Source organism: Erythrolamprus reginae, chromosome 3 (assembly GCF_031021105.1).
Source record: "Erythrolamprus reginae isolate rEryReg1 chromosome 3, rEryReg1.hap1, whole genome shotgun sequence".
NCBI lineage: Eukaryota > Metazoa > Chordata > Lepidosauria > Squamata > Dipsadidae > Erythrolamprus > Erythrolamprus reginae.
Window position 1 is genome coordinate 151,734,461 of NC_091952.1, and position 16,672 is coordinate 151,751,132.

Below are 16,672 nucleotides of genomic sequence, written 5' to 3' on the forward strand. Positions count from 1 at the left end.
CTGCCTGCCCTCCTCGGGGCCGAATAGGAATTTTTTGCGGTCTCTCCTACGGGTGCAGCCCTTTTATCGCCTATTCCACACTGACGTTAAGGATGGACTGGTTAGGGGGTGCGGCGCAATGTAGAGATACATTGGATCAATTTGGCTTCCCTCTGGTCACTGGGGTTGGCAGGTTAGGGGCGGAAATAGGCAGTAGGAGCAACTGCACGTTCTCCTTTTGGGCATCTTTTCAAGATGATGGGCCACCTCTCCCCATGAATTATAGGTTGGTGCAACTTCGGGGATTTGAGAGGGCATGCCCAAGGGACTCACCTTATCCAATTTCCCTCAGGGTTTGGAGGGTGAGCTCCTCCCACACGCTTACGGGCATGGCTCAGATCCAGGTGAAGGTGGCTACCTTCACCTGGATCAGCAAGGAGTTATGCCTAATAGTTGCCTATGAATGTTTTGACAGGTAAATTCCGCCCCATTAGTTGTTGGCCTCTGCAGGTCCTTTGTTTACACTGTTATAATATTTGAGTTACGTTATTTAAATTGATGTTATTTAAATTAATGCTATTTAAATTTATGCTAATTTAATAAAGTGACCCATTATTAAATTCCAGCTTCTGTCTCAGCGTCGTTACTCCGCTTCCGGGGCAATGTAGTGTTTATTCTTTAGGTTCTTTTTATTCTTTTCCTTTTAAAATATAGTTGCTTTTTTAGGTTATTGTTATTAGACCTATACTAAAGAGATTCATCTGCCCTTTCAAGATGACACGATTCACCCTGAATTTCCACCACTCGTCCGCATCCAGTTGTTAGTTGTTGGAACTTCCAATTCACTGCTTCACTCCTCTCCTTAGAAGCAGGAGTCTGATGCTTCATAAAACAGCTTTGAGGGAGAACCTTGTAAAACTACTTCAAAATGAAGCCCCTCCCCTCAAAGATCTGGCTAGGCCTGATACGTTTCTTTTTAGAATTACAAGCAGCTCACAAAATAAGTATAGGTAAATTAACCATCTCATTTCTCCAGAAGTTGAAGTGCATTAATATCCACATGAAACCAGATGTTTCTTATGGCGAGTCAACTAAAACAAGTTACAGACGATTGTCTTTATACAGTATATGCTAAATGCAATAAGATGGAAGAATGCAGAAATGCCTATAATGGAGGAATGGAACATGAAGATGGCAGCACTTGCAAAAATGGCTATAATTGGTTTGTTTGATTAGGGAGGGAGTAACAATTACTTTTATGAAACACTGGAAACCCATTATGAACCTTTTATGAAGATGGATAAAATAATGTTGGGATTTATTTATTAAAAATATTTGTTTATGGGAAAAAGAAACAAATGATATGCAGTTTGGGAGGGTGGACATTGTAATACTATGTAACTGTTGCAAAGAAAATTGGAAGTAGCTTCTTTAGATTTCCTTTTCTTTGTTCTCTTTCACTTTTTCTTTTATTCTTTCATGTTTCATACCTCTTTTGCCACTTTTCATATCTTTTTTGCTACTTTTCTTTTTATGTTTCTGTTATGACTATATTAAAATAGAAATGCATAAGTCTTCAAATTTTGCAACACTGGGCGTTCATTTATTCGTGTTCTTTTTCTGAAAGATTTCTAGTTTTAGTCTTAAAATGAGGCCTAGGTTTTCTGAGATTACCTTTCCAGGCACAACCTTAGAGAACATTAGTGATTATTGTAAAGAAGAAAACCAAAAATGTTCTTTTGAGATGAGAGTGATCAAAATATAGCATCCAGTGTTCAAATGGAGTCGTGGAAATATTGGTCAATAAATAAAAGTCCTCCTGACCACAGGCCAGATGAGTTTAGGGGCAGATGGATTGTCAGAAGTATGATGGCATTTCCTCCAAATGTGCAGATGTGTGCCTCAGTTTTGATGTGAACATGATTAGCTAGACAAAGATGCTTTGTTCTTTTGGTTTCACATAGTTTCCATATCAGTAGTTCTTAGTTGTATTTTTAAAAATAAAATATTAGGCTTTCTCTGGTATACGTACCACATGCAACACTCCACCACCACCACCTTCCTTCTAGGGTTTTGAATTCAATTTCAAATTCTGAAAATAAGTAATTCTTCAGCTCTCTTCCTTGGTTCTTAATCATGTTTATATTTTTAGGTTTTATTTTTAAATCATAGCACATAGACGGCTTAATATTAGCTGCTTTCTTGCGCACATACATACACAAACATACACAGTGAAAATGGCACTTTGTTACAGAAAGACTGCAAATTTATTGAACAGTATTTTTGACAAGAATATTATCAATATAATATTAATATATCACATCATTCCTAAAAGATTTTTAAAAGTGAAATGTACATGAGATCATTGTTTCTACAGACAGAATCAAATTTATTTATTTTATTTATTTATTAGATTTGTATGCCACCCCTCTACAAGGACTCGGAGCAGCTCACAACAAAAACAATACAAATCCAATATTAAAACAATTTAACCCTTACCCTTAATATAAAAACAATCATACATCTCATAAAGACCATGCATAAAGTGAAAGCAGCCCAGGGGAATCAATTACTCTATGCCTGACGACAGAGGTGAGTTTTGAGGAGTTTGCGAAAGGCAAGGAGAGTGTTAAGCAGTTCCAAATTTCTTTCCCTTTAATACTTAAAAAAAACCCTTTTCCTGAATTGTGATGGTGCACATTGTCTTCATACACACACCTCTGAGCATGTCATTCCTTTCACGTGTGTCCTAATGTCTCATTGGGCAAAATGTTCTCTGGGCCTGTTTGCTAAACTGTTTCCTACTCTGTTTTCCCCAAAATACTATAAGACATCCCTTGATAATAAGCCCAATCAGGCCAAGGGTGGCATACAAATCTAATAAATAATTATTATTATTATTATTATTATTATTATTATTATTATTATTATTATTATCATATATCATATATCATATATCATCATATATCATATATCATCATATATCATATATCTATATGTAGTGGGGCATACAGTCTTTCAAGTAATCTCGTTACAAACTCTAACTCAAAATATGAAAATTCTTTGGACTGAACCAAGATTTGGACTGGCAAGCTTCTGTTACTTAGTTGGAATAAAATGGGGATACTCATTGTAGCATCATGATCCCATTAAAGATTTCCACTAATAGGATACACAGTGAATCTTTTCCAGTCCCCATTCTTCCCACAACCATTTTGCCATTTCAAGACGTTCCAGGATGTTCCAATACTCTGCAGTAACTGAGGAGGCAATCCACCCTGTTGCTCTGGATCCAAGTCACTGCTTCTTCTTTCTTTTGTTGCCCACAGTCATAATTTGTTTAGCACTGATGAAGTAATGAATTCAATCCAAGAGTGCCTGCTCAAGTTTCAGTAAGTGTTCCATGGAATTTTTTACAGGAAAACTGGTTGGTGGATTGTAAGTAGATGAGTCATCCCTTCACTTTCTAGATGGATATATTGTATTCATATTCAGGGCAAAATTAAACGATGCCATTGGGTTAATGAATTTAAGAAAATGTCTTTTAAAGCCAGAGGATAGAGAAATAAAGATGAATAACACAAAATAGAAAACAGGCTCTTTGGCTTCAGTGAATCTTAGATTTTTCCAAATGCAGTCAAGGAAGCTCACTATAAACCAGAAATTTGACAGTGGTTCCCGGTGATGAAAACTGGTTCTATCATATTTTTTCACAACTGTGGAATTTTATTCTGGTTTAAAAAATAAACATTAATCAAAGGCACTTCAACAACACTTTGCATGCATGAATGTCATCACAGACTCAGATCAACTTCACATCACTTATGGTACATTAAAAATTGTATGAGTCATGTATCATACTTTTAGTTGTTGAGTAGGTGATTTACATTCATAATCTGCCTTGCATGCCTAGGAGAACTGACTGTGACAACTAAAAGTATATCATCTCCAATAAGTTGGTTTCATGGTAACATCTTCATATAGTTTCCTTGAAAAAAATATGGAAGGATTTTGCTACTGCATTCTTCAAGGATTTCCTGCCTAAGCTGGTTTCTGATGCTCTCTCAACTAACTTCATGGAAAGTCAGTGGTTTTTTGGTAGTCTGGATATTTACATAGAATTATAATGATTCAGAATGAAAGCTTGCAGCTCTGAGACAGGTATCTGGTTGTGGGCGATTCTATTTATTCCTATTATACATAAAGTGAAAAATAAAAGCATCTCAAATCTTAGTGTGGGTAGTAGAAACCTTATTATCTAAACCTTTTTTCATAAAGGAAGTGAGCCAGGGAAAATTACAACCACAAGATGGAGTTGAGGAGCACTGAAGGAGAGCAATACCACCAAAATTTAAATAATAATAAAATTTATTTAAATATTTTATCATTTAAAAATGTTTTAATTATTTAAAACAAAAAATACATTATTGTAAGCAATGCAAAAAATAATGGTGCATACAACTGTTGAAGTAGAGCTTCCCTTACCTGTAATTAGTATGCATGTAATAAGCATTATGGAACTCATAATCTAACATGGCTGGAGATGAGTCAGGTTGGTTCCAGGGGTGGGTTCCAAAAAAATTTATTGCCACTCTGAGGGCGCGGTTTATTTTGTGGGTGTGGTTTTATGGTCATGTGACTGAGTAGGCATGGCCAATTTGCTATCACGCCTACACCCTCAATCCCATGTCTGCTACCTAGCCACGCCCACAGAATCCATGAAAATTAAAGTTTTGCCAGCTGCGAGGCTGGCACAGAAGCCTGGATTTCTCTGGTTACTTCCACCTCAATGCCAGGAGTTGATGCACTCTAAATTTTTGCTGTGGCTAGGTGGCAGAAGCATGGGCCTAAGACGGGGAGCAGCTCGCTCAGATGGCTGCTGCAACAACCATGGGAAGAGAGCTACAGAGGTGGCCGAGCAAGCAAGAGTATTCCCAGCTGCCCAAGCCCCATTGCACCCACCCAGGTTCTTCCTCTGATGCCCCTCTCACCTTCCTGGCTTTGGCTTCAGGACCTTTTCAGGCCAGGAAGCTTCTGGGCATGCATGCGCAGCCACTGGTTCCCTCTTTCTCCCCGCTCCCTGGCTTCCTTTGCAAGCCAGGCAACTGTGGGAAACGCATCCAGGCAGAGAAGGGGACGCACACATGCAGCCACCAGTCTGGATGGGGGGGGGGGAGAGGGCTAGCAGAACTGTGACTTACCTATAAGCAGGAGACAGCTCAGTTGGGGGTGAAGGGCAGGCACCGTGTGGGAACTTGAAAGGCAGCTTAGGCAGTGAGGGGCGAGTGGGCGGAGCAAAAAATGAAAAATAAAGCTGAAAACAAGATGTAGACAGGCGCAGTGCAGGAAAATCGGCTTCTGTGCGTGCGCAAAAGAAAAAACTTTTTTAAAAAAATTAAAAAGATAGCGATGCCCAGGGACCAGCACTGACTGCGCTGGGCCGGTGACTTCATCATGACATCACCAGTGGGCTGCTACCAGTGCACCTGCACCAGACTGCACTGGTAGGAACCCACCCCTGTCTGGTTCTTTCAGACAATCACTTTGAATGGGGCTTTATGCTTGTTTACACTTGTTTTTCACCATCCAGAATTGTATGTCAAGTTAGATATTTTAGAAATTGAATAAACAGCTTAATAAACAAAAAAATGTATCCACATTGGAGCTGATCTTGAAAACGAGATTCTTTGCATCCATTTGGTAGTAAAAATGATGATTTTCAATATTAGGATTTGGCATGTCATTTTTTAAAAGTAGCTAAAGGGTAAAATACTTGCATTAAAATGTCACTAGAGTTAACACAAGAATTTACCTTGGGGGTGGGGGATGCCCTATTCCTTCCCCCAAGACTTCTTTCCACTCTCCAACACATTAATAATAATAATAATAATAATAATAATAATAATAATAATAATAATAATAATAATAATAATAATAATCCAATGTGGATACATTTTTGTTTATTAAGCTGTTGATTCAATTTCTAAAATATCTAACTTGACATACAATTCTGGATGGTGAAAAACCAATAATAATTAATAATAATAATAATAATAATAATAATAATAATAATTATTATTATTATTATTATCATTATTATTATTATTATATTTATTACATTTGTATGCCGCCCCTCTCCGTAGACTCGGGGTGGCTCACAGCAATAAATAAATTAAAATAAATAAATTAAAATAAATAAATAAGCAAGTGTTCCCTGCACTGATAAGACAAATCATTGGAACTGCCATGATATATGGGGAGGTGTGCTGGAAGCTTAGTGGTGCCTTAAAGCTGAGTTAAAAATTGAGGAGATTTTGGCATAAAGGCTCTATGCATAATTGCTCCATCACCTTAAAATGTCCAATACCAGAGGAAGAAAATCTAGATGCTCTTTGAGATCTTCTTCAGGCAGGCATGATATAGACAGAATGACAGTGGCAAGGATATGTTGGAGAGGGGCCATAATTTTGTAATGTGAATCAACAATGACATAAATGCAAGTAGTATAATAGCTATGAGGATGTAATTTATTAAAGGGTTTGTATAAAAGAACATTTAATTTTAATGATTTCTAACGTGCCAAGTGTCTAAGGACTTGTCAGTCATACTGCGGCTTTTTGCTCTCCATTTTATCTGGAATGCTAAAAACCAGAAACCCATTGATTTCTTCCAGGAAAATTAGGGCCAATACCCTTTGGGTATTTTTCTCCCTCCTATTTCGGTAATAAAAAGGACCCGACGCTCTGTTTTTCCTGTAAATTAAAAAAAAGCCTGGAAAAAAGTGACAATCACAACATGCTGAAATGCTTACCCAAATTCAGGCCCGGCCCCTGGTTTGTATGCCAAGATCCAACCCTCAGCCCATTTGTGTTCTCAGAGGTTAAACTGCCTTTCCCTCCCATTCTTACAGGCCTGCCTCAAAGCCCATCCCCAGCACTTCTCTGCTTTTCCTGGAGCTGGATTTGAGGTGAGAATCCCAGCAGCTTGCGGTTAATTCACCCAGGACAGCCTTCCTGGCTCCGGAGCATCTGCCAAGGACGGGGCCAAGAAACTGTCACTAAGCAAACATCTCCAATCCAAGGAATTGATTAAGGCAACTTCTCCTGACTCTTTGCTTATGGTTGTGAAAGCAGAAATTGTTTCAGCGTTACTGTTTCCAAAAGATTAATAAAGATGTTCAGGAGGCTGAAGTGCTGGGAGATTTGTTTAATTATTCCCCACAGTCCTGCCCCAGCAATCTGCTGACATTTCGCCCCGACCTTGCAAATCCTCAGCAAATATTAATATATCAACTCAAACAGGGGCTCTTGTTTTATTGGTTCATGGAGCTCAGAAAGATTCACCACAGCAGTGAAAAAATAATGTGCAGAACTGAGGGGAAACGGCTCCTTTGATATCACCTTCTGCTGCACACATGTGCTTGGAGCATCAACAAAATGGAAATACCGTTCCTTTGCCACAGCTGTGGAGTGACACTTCAGATGCCTCGGCTTTCTTTTGTGCAGCCCATTGGAACAGACCCAAAAACTGTGGTGGCAAGAGAATAGAAAATACACAGACACACAGAGACAGGAAGAAATTACATTTGATTATCAGACATGGCAGGTTTTTTTTAAAAAAACAAACAAACAATGGAGAAGTTCCCAACTTGCAGCTTATGGCCTAGAATACGGTAATCAGAAAAACTAAGGGCTGAGTTCACAGACATGTACTTTCATCACTGACATCAAGGGGTGACTTGTAAGTGTGAAGGAGGCATTGCAGATGAATTGCTACGGAGAGTGTTTTCCCATCGCCCAATGTCAGTATCAATTCATTACAGAGCTATTAACAGATTACACACCTCAGATAGCATCTTCATATCAGCTGAAATTGGCTCTGCAAACGCCCTGTGTTTCAGCCGAGACTTCATCCATTCAGTTGAAAACTATCCAGTATAATCACTGTATTTTGATTCAAAAATGCAAGCGATGATTCACATGTTGGTGAACCATCATGGATTAAGAATAAAACAACTGCTTTGTTACGTCAGACTGAGCATTCATTTACCTCAGCATTCTGGATTCAGAATCAGCACGCGCACTGGTGCCTATTAGAAGGCACAGGACATAATCACCCCATTTATCCCCATTTATTATTACAAAGAGACATGTCTTTATACACAGGAGTTAGTTTAATGGCTAACGCCTGAACACAGACTTTTCTTCCGAATTCCTAATATCAAATTAGGCAAAGTTTCTCTTAATGATTTGAAGTTGAATCAGGGGTAAAACGCTCCTGGTTTGCTCATACCTGTCTGTCGTCAGAGAGTCAGTCACGAAAGCAGTGTGAGGCTCCGCCCACCAGCCTCAACGCTGCCACTTGGGTTCTTTTACCCTCTGCGCATTCACAGAACACTTTGCGCATGTGCAGAGGGTAAAAGAACCCAAATAGTAGCTTCAGGCATGAGTGAATTGGGAGCATTTCACCCCTGAGTTGAATGTGAAACTTTGGAGCCAATGTGGTGTGGTGGTGAAGTTACTGGCACTAGGGAGAAGAATCTACCATCAACCACAGAAATCATGGAGTGACACTCCTTCGCCTATTTTCTTCACAAGGTTTTGTTATGGGGAAAATAGTAAGCAAGGGTGTGAAATATACCACCCTGACCTTCTATGGAAAAGGTAGGATATAAATCTAATAAACAAAAATAGCAACTCTTGCTGCTTTCCCCTTCAGTTATCTATACAGCTTTAACTGTGAATTATTGCTTGCTTAAAAGCTTATATTTCCCCAATTCTCTGTTGGGAGAATTGCTGCTAGACTTACGGTTGGGGGTCACCACAACTTGAGGAACTGTATTCTAACTGCATTAGAAAGGTTGAGAACCACTGAGCTAGAGGGATGAATGAGGGTGCTTTTACCCTCCTCCAGCTCCAGTGAAGCCTTTGGGGGGTCTGGGGAGGGCAAAACACGAGCCCACTGGGCCCACCAGAAGTTGGGAAATAGACTGTTTCCAACCTCCAGAGGGCCTCTTGGGGGGGGAGCTGTTTTCACTTTTCCCAGGCATTGAAACATGGGTGTGGGCACTTGGGCATGTGTTATAGCATGTGCCACACTCTTTTGGCACCCTAGGGAAAAAAGGTCTGCCATCACTATCCTAGAAGAGCCAACTTTCCCTATCCCTGTCCTAAGTCATCAAAGAGAAAACAAATGATACACATCTTAGCGATTTAATGGGCAAGGTGTTGAACTCAACACCCAAGTTCAAGGTGGGAAAGATCTTTTGACCATCTTATGTTTGTGCAGAAAATATGATACACAAATCTTTTTAATAAAGAAATAAAATATTAATTTGATCAAATGAAATTAACTTTAGATATTCCAGGATGATCTGTCTTCCTTCCTCTCTGATCTGTGTTTTCCTCCTTTCCAGAAGTATCTTCTTTTCTTTAAACCTTTACCCCCCCCCCCTCTTTGATGGAGCTTCTAATTTTTATGCCATGCTATTTTCAAGACCCAGGCACAAAAAATGAACAAAAACCAACAAACTCAAAGCTGGTGGAGACAGTGTGTCTTCCTTCACTTTCAACCCCCCCCCCCCCAAAAAAAAGTAGGTCTAACCATTAACCTACATCAAACCATGTTTGTCAGAGAGAGAAAATGCCTGTCTGCCTTCCATGCCTGGCATTCACTTGCACTGAGCCAGAGAGTTAATGTGTGATTAATTTGATTCATAAACATGTTAATCACTTCACTGTGTGAACTGGTTAACATGCCCCACAGCTAGCACCTTTATTTAAAATGCTTCTGTTTTTCTCTTTCACATAACACCCCCACACACACTGCTCAAATGTATTTAATGTTTTAAGCCCGTTTCTGAGAAGAAGCCTTTAAGCCTGGGCTTTAGCTGTGCTGCTGCTCCTGAAGGCAGAGCCTTGGAATTGAGTTTCAGGGCTGGCCGCCTCACCCTGCAGTCTGCTTAGTGTTTATATTACACCACTAGGAATATGGTGATTTGCAGAGTTAAATGGGAAGCCCCATCAGGTCCCTGCTTGCAAACAGCTTACAATCTAAGTCAGAGGGCCTTAGGAAAATGGCAGCAGGGATGATAGGAGGGAAGAAAAACATGTGAACCATCATATTTCATATACTTTATACTGGGGAAATTAATAAATGCAGAGGGTTGTGGGTTTTTTGTTTTGCCATATACTCATGTTGTCATCTCATCCCCAACTGATATCTGAGGCAGCTTGTCCTTAGTTACCCTAAATTAAAGTGGCGTTTTGCCCCTAAAATTTATGGGACTTTGACTATGGGTGAATTCTGATGTGCTTCACCAACCAATCTGTTCATCATTTCAGTCAGGTGACTCTGAAAGTGTGGCACCTATTAGCCACTTCAGGCTAATGTGGGCACAACCCCTCATCTCTCAACCTTTAGCCCTCTCTTCCAAAGCGCTTCTGTTTTGCACAGTGGGAAAGTCCACGGGTTTTTTTCATTGGATTATCCATGCATACTTGAGAATCCATGACACAAATTAGCCAGAACAGTATCTATATAGCATTGGGGATAGATTTGAAGGTGAAGTGAGCAAGCCAGAACTCTCTGCTTATGTACCCATGAACTTGTCGGGACAATTTTGGACACAGGTTTAAAACTTTTTGGAATAGCACTAAACCATATCCAAAGCAGCCCAATTATCAACTTGGTTCTGCCCATGTGTTCTGCAAGGATGAGTTATAAAGAATCTTGATGTCTGACTGAAATCAGTTGGTCATCAAACTAATTTTGGATATGGCTTTAGCGCTATTTCAGAAAAGTGTAAAACCCAGGTTTAAAATGCACTAGTGCAACCCAGCCATTTGCACCAAACTTAAGCCAGAACTTTTCAAAGATTTTGCAAAATTTGCTGCTCTGACAGCCTAACCCTATTAGTAGGAAAATACAGCCACGGAGCTACCACACAATATGATCGTATGTTTGCTGGCCTATCAGACCAGTGGAGGCAGCAAAGTTTATATGGTGCAATATTCTGGCACCGGAGAAGAGTCCCCTGTCAATGTAATGCTAATTTACAATACAAAACATTGATACAATTATAACTGTTTCTGTATTAAAAGCAGGGCTAACACTTCCACTAAGTAGAATAAGACAATGGTAGCCTCTCACACACTCCTGGTTCTTCTGCTGGGAAGCTGTTGTGGCTTCCGATATGGTGAAGGAGGAGGATGCTCCATTACTGGTGTGAGATTCCAATCAGATGGACTTCTACAGGTGGGAAAGTAATGCCTTTTTTTTCTCCAGTTCAGGAAGTAGAATTTGCAGGGGCAGCGATATCAAAGAAACAGGTTTAATTCCCTGCAGAAGAGGCAATATAAGGAAAATTGGATAGGTGGTTATGGAACAACCATCCACCTCATTACCAATTCCTTATCATTATTTTAATGTATCATATCTACTCTGAGAAATTTAGTCGAGGGGTCTACAACCTTGGCAACTTTAAGACGTAGACTTCAACTCCTAGAATTCTTGAAATTGATGTCTACACATCTTAAAGTTGCCATGGTTGGAGACCTTTGGTTTAGTCCGAGTACCACTTTGCTCAATAAAATATCCCTTCAATTTCAGGCATATCTCTAATCTTCTTGATCAATAAGACATACAAGGGTCATGCTAAAATTTGAGAGTAGAACCAAGAATGGAGCAAAAGGATTCTGGTTTGATATTTTACTTGATAAAATGCAATTATACAAAATGTTTACTCAAAGGTAAATCATTGGGACTTTTTTTTTACAAATAGGTTTATAGAATCCCCCCCCCCAAAAAAATATTCTTCCTAAATATAGGCTGAATTTTCTAAAATGTTCTTAAAAATAATACCGAGTTTGGATTTTGTTTTGTTTTACAAGAAGGCACTTTTGAACTGGTGGAAAAAGATATGTTTATTTTTAGAGTTCTTTTGCTGATTTCTGTGTTCATAGTGCGGCATAATTAATGGAATCCGTAGAAGTGGTCAAGGGTCAATTTTGATTATGGCAGTATATAAATAAAATAATCAAAATTAGACAGAAAGCAGTAAAGTAGTCAAAACCCACTTCAGAATTATTGAATCCAAGCAGTTGATTTTGGCAGCTTAGAATTAAAATCAGCTTATTATTTATGTGGTCAATATTACAATCATTATTATGTAGTTAGACACAAATCCTGTCACAATACATTGGAAATATATCAAGGAGGGGGAATCAAGGTTTTTTTCCATCGTGGTTGCTAAGAAGGAATTGACTTGGGTAAACTTGTGATAACTCTGCTGCCCTGAAAGGTGAAGTGTGTCTCACATTTACATGGCATTAATTAATCTGAAATCAAAACTTTTAATAAATCTTGGTCATTAACATTCATGGGAATCACTACTTCCCCTGTAAGTGGCAAATAGTAAAATACCGAGCAGAGAAAATTCACCTTTTACTATTTTTATTGTGCTTTTTGAGTGCACGGAAATACAGAGACACAAATGTTTATGTAAAAATAAAAGAACTAATGGAGCAGTAACCCTGTGATACCTATGTTTAAATAAATAAAATTGTAGTTATGCATTTATTCATATTCATAGGTAGAAATAAGTCTAATTTCTCAAATGAGAAAATGAGCAATTGAGCATACAAATAGAAAAGCACAGCCTGCAAAAAGATACTTTTTATCATATAGATAAGGCCCATGCACAGAGAGAAAGAGGATTTGTAATTTAATAAATGAAGTAAGATTTGGAAGTTTAAGTGTATGTTAAATTGAATCAGATTTATTCTCATGATTTTAAAGTACTCTTCGTGGAAGCAAGATCTACACTAAATAAAAAGCACAATTAAGTAGGGATTATTAAACATTATCCAACCCATTGGACTTATTTTACTCAACAAAATCAAGATTGTCAAACATTTTTCCTACAAAGTTGAAGATGTCAGTTCATACTATTATAAAAAAGAATTTACCTTGAGTGAAAAATAAAAAGATATGTATGTTTGAGTATCAAATCATACAGATCTCCTTTATTCTATAGGTGTGACAATCATCTGAAACTGAACAGGATTAATAGTCAAACTCTCTCTCATATATAAACAAAACATTGCTTGTTAAATGAAAAAAAAACCCTAATAAACTGATACAACCTTATTGCAATTTAATGCAAAGTTACTTGATGATGTACTTTGAAAAAACTCTGTGAATTCTCTTGTACTATTTTACTGCTCAGTACAGCTAAAAATGCAACATTAGCAGGAAGCTTCCATGGTCTTTTTAATGCTCGAGTTTGAAGGCAGAGGATAGAAAAATCTGCATTTCTATCTGTCTCTCCCTCCAAACACAGACCTATGCACATACATGCACACATTTTTCTCGAGGCATAAAAAACATGGTATCAGGATGAGTTTTTAATTCTTGTTTCTGTTTCTCCCACTACTCTGACTCCAGAAAGACCTACTTCAGAGTTGCATGTTCTTTATGTGAGAACTACAACTCCAAGTTGAGATTTCTGTGTTACAGAGAAGAAGCCATGTAAGAATGTCTTCTCTGTGTCCTAATTCTTTTATTAGAGAATTTACCCATTTTGTTACTCATTAAATTTAAACCGCATTTTATTTGTTACTCATTTGTTCAGCTCACATTTTTCTCAAATTTTTGCAAGCTCAGGGTTGTGTTCTTTTTAAAATATTTTGGGTTTTCCAATACATTTTGGAAATTGTCATTGAAGGGCATTCTGGAAAAAGTGTACTGTAATTGCCTGAAAACAGTCAACCACTGTTAAGCAGCTATTTCCTATCCTCTCACCTCGGGTTTTTTTTTTGCCCTTTTCTGTCACTTTCTGTCTCTTATAATAAAGTTTTCCCTAGATTGTCTGAGATAACAAAGTGTGGACAACAAACATTTCCTTTTGGGGGGGGGATATGCTGTATACCAGTAACAGTGGCCACCAGTAGTTCGGAGAACAGATAGCGGTGGCAGCGCAAGACTCCACCCACCCAAATGTCACCATTTTTTGTTTCTAACCCTCTGTATGTGCACAAAGCCTTCTGCACATGTGCAGAGGGTGAAAAAGCCTGCATGACGGTGGCAGTAGGGAAGGTAAGTAGATTTCACCGCTGATGCTTACGTAAGCAACCATAAGGCAGTACTCCTTCTCCAGTGCCAAAACTGTCTCTATTGGCACAGGGAAAAGGAAACTTCCTGCATCCTAAAATGCACAACAAACAGACATGTAATAAAATTTAAACATGTAACAAATGTTGGTTATTTATAGCACCCTTTCTGATGAAGGGATGATCACCAAGTTCAGCTTTCTATGACACAAAAAGAATGTACACCCTCCAAGGCCACAAATCAGGAGGGGTCCATTGCTGTCTTTTATACACTGTATAAGTAATCCTCATTTAGCTAGTGCCTTGTGTAGTGACTGCTGGTAGTCACAAGGAGTGAAAAAGTAACTTTGTGACTGATCCTTGCATTTACAATCTCTGCAGCTCTATAAAACAAAGGAAAGCTGGTAAGATCATAAGCAAAGTTCTGTCTTCACTTAATGACTGAGTTGCCAATCACAACTGTGGTCACTCCACAAGGACCTGTAATCTCAAAACGTAGTTGTATGTGAGCTAAGATAATAGTGGGGTGGGGGGGGGAGAGATTTAACCCTAGTATGGCTGGGATGAGGACAAGTAGCCTTTAGCAAGAGACAAATGCTCCTGCTCTGGAAGTGGATGCCTTTGGGAGGCTTTTGACATAAAAGTCAGAACCTAAATCACCTTTCCCCAAAGAGATACATCTTATACCATAACCCCCACATATCCCAGTCATCACTGGCAACATTACGGGAGAGGCAATTAAACATACAGTATAGGGAAGAACAACAGAACCAACTATATAGCACCAGCCCTTTGCTTTATCTCAGCAACTCACAAGATAAACCTGTGGGGAGAAATCTGTGGCTCCCCAGTTTTACAATAACAATTCTTACAAGCCTTTATTACTACCAGAGCTGGTTAGGAGTCAAGTGGCATCAAATCAAATTAATAAATAGCAACTTTAGCTAGGGTTCATGGGAACTGGAATCCAACTAGTACTGGGAGAGTTGAAAGTTGTTTTCAACTTGACTAACAAGCTCTAAACCTTAAAAGAGAGAGACTGGCACTTGGTGTTAAAAAGTCCCATGTGATTTACTGGACGGGGAACTGGAACACACATTTGGTGGTTTTTTAATGGAACTGGACATGAGTTCTGAAATTCCTCCAAATTTTCAAATTATAAAGCTATACTTATGCACAGAAAAAAGGTAATAAGGGAGAGACATACGGTCCTTTCTCACAAGAGCCAGGGTGATGAACTAGCTATAATGTTCAGCTTCACTTTCTGCAGTTCCAGACTCACTTTGGAGCCATCATGCTTACCTAAATCAACTCAGAAGGCTGTTTATGGAGACAAATGGCAGCATTTGTCCAGAATGGTAAGAGGATTCCTGCACTGGCCAAGAGGTTGGACTAGAAGTTTTCCAAGCATCTTCTCTACTCTGATTCTACAGTACCAAGGTGGGACCCAGGAGTGGATGAACAAGTTATTCACCAATGGGGACAAGAACAGGAAAAGAATTATTCACACAATGTACCTTAGTAACTTATATCCAATATAACTTCCTGTCTGTGGTTCGCTGCCCCCCTCCCCATCTTTTCCTCAATCTTAAAATTGGGGGAGCAGAGAACGATAATCACAGCTACTTCTTATGGAGCCTCCATATTCAAATGCAGTGGCCTTAAATTACAGGAATTGGGTTTGATTTGAGACAACTGTATAGGAATTGCTGAGAAACATTTGCTGGAAATTCAAAAAGTGGTGGATTTTAAGCTAATCAGATGTGCTTCTCTCCCCTTTCTACCCAGTGGACATAAACCTGCAGAGTTGGTGAATAAGGTCTCCTCCAAATGGGGAACCTCTTCCTTTTAAGAATGGAAGCCTGGAAGAACAAGTCCCACTTCTCTTTCTCTCGCCTCTCCATATCCCCCTGCTTCCCTCCACCCCTTGCCCGCTGTCTTTGTAGCAGTCTCTCATCTAACAAGGACGATTGAAACTTTATAGCGCATGATTCATAGGCCGGATCTGTTTCTGGAGCCAGGGGGGGGGGGGTGCATATTACATTAATCAGTGTCAGCCCACTAAAAGAGAGACGTGCATATGAATTCTCCATATTGCCTGGCACTGGGGAGAGATAAATGTGCTTGGGAGCCAATGGACCGGCACGCCATAGGAAAAAATAAAGCAAATACGATTCTCTGACAGAGCCACTCACACAGAGAGATTCGACTGGTTCTCCAAGCTAAAAATACCAGCTTCATTTGTCCGGGCGTAAAATCACGGGCTTAAATGGGACTGGATTCGCAACAAGCAGAGGCTCGAATTTTCTAAACTTGATTCCTCTCCAACCGGGACAAAAGCAGGAGGAGGTGTGGACTCCTTTTTAAAGGGCCGGAGAGCGCGGGACGAGAGCGAATTCGGGCGGAGGGCAAAGGCGCGCCTGGGTTTTACCCGAGGTAGCAGGCCATCTCCTTCCTTCCCTCCCCCTCCCTCCCCTTAAACCATAAATCAACGAAAGGCAACAACTGTCTCACAAATAAAAACGTCGCGCATAGAGGCCGAACCGGGAAATAAAAGCGCCCTCCTTTTCTGGAAAGCGAGG

At 39.4% G+C, this 16,672-nt stretch overlaps 1 long non-coding RNA gene across 1 annotated transcript in view; it reads left to right on the plus strand.

Annotated features, from left to right (window-relative positions):
• Window positions 1–7,360, plus strand: part of LOC139164638 (uncharacterized) — a 203,290-nt gene extending 195,930 nt beyond the window's left edge. Inside the window, exon 3 of the long non-coding RNA XR_011558669.1 lies at window positions 6,890–7,360. This is a non-coding gene — a long non-coding RNA (uncharacterized lncRNA). The remainder of the gene's footprint in view (window positions 1–6,889) is intronic.
• The last annotated feature ends 9,312 nt before the right edge of the window (window positions 7,361–16,672 follow it).